The following is a 3601-nucleotide window of genomic DNA, read 5'->3' on the forward strand; positions in this document are numbered from 1 at the left end:
CCTCCTCTCCTCCTCGCGGAACCTGCCTGCCGCTGCCAGGGCCCCGCCGACCGGGAGGTGGGCGGGCGGGTGGACGGGTGGGGGGGGAGTTGAGGCAAAAGCCCGCCCGACCCACCTCCGCGGCTCGCTCACCTGCTGTCATTGGGGAGCGGACGCGCGCCTCAGCCTCAGGAGTGCCGCCCTCGCGCTCCGCGCTCCCCTCCCCCCCTCGCCACCTCCAGCCAGGACTCCCGTCTCCACGTGCTCCGGGCCGAAGGTGCCAAAGAGGTCAGCGAGGCTGTCGTCCGAGGAGCGCTGCCTCGTGCCAGGGACGGCGTTTGGCGCGGCCGAAGCGACCGCCGTTGGGTCGGGTTCCAAAGGGCGTCCCCGGGCTTCGAGAAGCGCGCGAGGGGGGGGGAGAGCGCGCCCTCCAGGCCCAGATCGTAACCTGAGGCTAATAATAAAGAAGGCCAGTAGGCGGGAGGCGGTAAAGACGCCCCGCATTGATCCACGGCTCTAGGCTACCCTCACGTCGCAGTCTGGAACTCGGGCCCTCGATTTGCCCCATCCGTGTGTGTTGTGTGTGTGTTGGGGTGTCCCTGGCTCGCTCGCGTGCCCGGCTCCCTGGGCTCTGGCAGGCAGGGAGGGGAAGCTCAGCTGGTTGAAGTTTAACCACCACCTCCTGGGGCCCTATTGTTCGGCCAGAGGCCCGATATTTCCACAGCGGCTCGTAGGATCTGATTAACCGGCTGAGACAACAATGCCGCCTGGGCCGGGCTTCCCCTCGCAGCTGCCAGCGGGCAAAGTCAACACAAGGCCCGAGAGCACCAGTCCCGGAGGAGCCAGAGTACTTCGTGGGAGTCGAGCCTTTAGTGCCGGACCTGTTTCGGTGCCAGAGTTCAGCTCCGGAGCGCTGGCAAAGCTGCAGGAAGGAAGAGACGCCCCCAGAGCATGTGCAAAGTTATTTTCTGTGTCGAAGAAGCCTCCCCAAGCCCAGGCGGAATGCAAGGCGGTTCCCTTTTCTAGAAATGGCCAGCCTGCTTCCTCTCCTCACCCCGATGGCTTCCACCGAATTAAATGCTGTCCTCCCTCCCTCCCTCCCGTTTCTTATTGCCACGAAGGGTAAGTTTCCCTTATAAATAAGGAAAAAGGAATAAAGGAGGCACTTTTATTCCCAATCTGCCCCTTTGCTTCTTTGCTCTATCACAGTCCCACTAGGCTAGGGTCTCTCGGGCAGGCTTGTATCAACCTTCTACAACTTGGGATCAGCACCTCTGTACCATCTGTGTGCATCCAGTGCAACTGAATAGCTTCGGGTAGAGGAAATAATGAGCTGCTTGGGAGAAATAAAGTCCCTTTCCAGTGAGAAGAGCAGGGCCATCCCTTCTGTAGGATGCCCAGCATCAGAGGTTGAAGCTTAAGTTTCAAGCAAATTGCCCAAACTCTCTCTCTCTCTGTTGGCAGAAATGGAAGAGGAAGATGGCAGAAGAAACCACATGAAATCTGAGCTTGCATGTAGAACTTGGAGCTCATTGACTGGAGGTGTGTGGCGTGTGCGCTCTTAAGGGTCATACTTCAGCCAGCAGGAAGTGTTAAGGCACTCCCATTGTCTGTGGCATTCGGTCACTTCTTGGCACCCTTGAAGATCCTGCAGCAAAACTAGAAGTGGGGGGAGTTTTCTATCAGGAGAGCAGCTTTTTTTGCACTGGAGACCAGATTAAGCCATCCCTGGGGTCCTTATCTTGAAAACTGGTGCCCAGAAGGGGACCTAAAAGCCAGCCAAAGGAAGATGGAAAAGATAGAGGAAACTGAAACAGCCAGGAGATGTGTAGAACTGAAGGGGCAGAGAAAAGGCTTTCGGGTTCTGCAACAATCCCCTGGGATTTTACTTGGCTAGCATTTGATGGAGATAGCAATGGCACAACAGACTAATTTCTTTTCCTTAGCTATCTAGGCCTGGATCCTTTTCTCTCAGAACTGGCTCTTACATGTACCGTATTTTTCAGAGTATAAGACGCACCTTTTTTTCCTCAAAAAAGAGGCTGAAAATCTGGGTGTGTCTTATACATCGAATACAGCATTTTTTGCCTCCCGAAGCCCCGCCCCTTCAAAAAATGGCCATGCATAGCCTTATGAAGGCTTTCAGAGAGCTCCTGGGGGCTGGGGAGGACAGAAATTAGCAAACAATGGCCTGTTTTTTGCCCCCCCCCCAGCAGCACTCTATAAGCCTCCATAAGGCTATGCATGCAATTTTTTTGACAAAAAAGGGGCCTGTTTTCGTGAAAAACGAGCTGTTTTTTGCTCATGTTTGCCCCCCCCCAGGAGCACTCTGCAAGTCCCCCCCAAGGCTAGTCATACCTTTTATTTGAAAAAAACGGGCTCGTTTTTGCAAAAAACTGGCCATTTTGGGGAGGTTTGCAGACTGCAAAAAGGTTTTTTTTCCTTTTGGAAAGCTCTTTGATTGATGAGAATTACATTGATCAAGTGCTGTGCCAGCAGAAACAAGTCTTAGATGCTGCAGGTTGATTTCCTTCTCCAGCACATGGATAAATACACCTGGAAACATCTACCTACCTATCTACCTACTCACTCTCTCTCTCTCTCCCTATCTACCTACTATATTTCTCTCTCTATATATATCCCTCTATCTGCCTACCTACCTACCCACTCTCTCTCTCTCCCTACCTATCTACTGTATTTCTCTCCCTCTATCTACCTACCTACTCTCTCTCTCCCCCCCTACCTACCTATTGTATTTATCTCTCTCTCTCCTTCTCTATCCCTCTATCTACCTACCTACTTTTTTAAAAAAATTGCCTCTTCAAAACCTTGGTGCGTCTTATACTCTGGTGCGTCTTATATTCTGAAAAATATGGTAAGTTACTGCATCTGGGGAGACAAACCAGGATTCAAGTTCAGAAGGGTTGAACTGCAAGTAAACTGGGAAGCCAAACCAGGTGGTTAGGCCATCAAGAAATCTCTGCCAATGTAACACCTCGTCATCGGCCAAGGCACTTTGATCCTACAGTGTGAGCTGATGTACCCTATGTGGTAGTAGCCTCTAACTGTACTGCTATCATTTCCAGGCCCTGGAGAGCACCAGATGTGGAGAGCCTGTTCCCAGCCATATAAAAATAATTTCAGCTATTCTCTTGCCCTGGCTGATTTCACACACACACCCCAATTCAAATTTCCTTAAGGGTAACACAGCTTGAAAATGCATTTCCCCAAAAGTAAACCAAGGAGATGTTTATTCAAAATTCAGGAAAATAGTAACCTTACACCCAGATTCTGGATCCTCAAACTGCCAGCGGTTACAGTGTGCCCACAGGTTTGTATCTCTACTCTCTGGTCTTTCTGGGATTTGTTTCCCCCCAGGATGGTCGTGGTGTCACATTCATAATTTTATTGCTGTCTGGTTCTTGATCATTTTTATCTCAGCATGCATTTTGTGACAGCACCCGTTGCTTCCTTTCAAAATGCCAACTACATTCCCAAAGAGCCCTGCCTCAGTCCTACCTTTTGGGGGGAGCTTTGCAATTCCCTGAAGTCTGACATTCAACGTTCAAGAGAGCCAGGGCTATGGATGGAGGGGCTCTGTCTGGTTCTGACGCGAATCAAC

This window comes from Natrix helvetica (assembly GCF_964273705.1).
Source record: "Natrix helvetica genome assembly, chromosome: 1".
In the NCBI taxonomy this organism is placed as follows: domain Eukaryota; kingdom Metazoa; phylum Chordata; class Lepidosauria; order Squamata; family Natricidae; genus Natrix; species Natrix helvetica.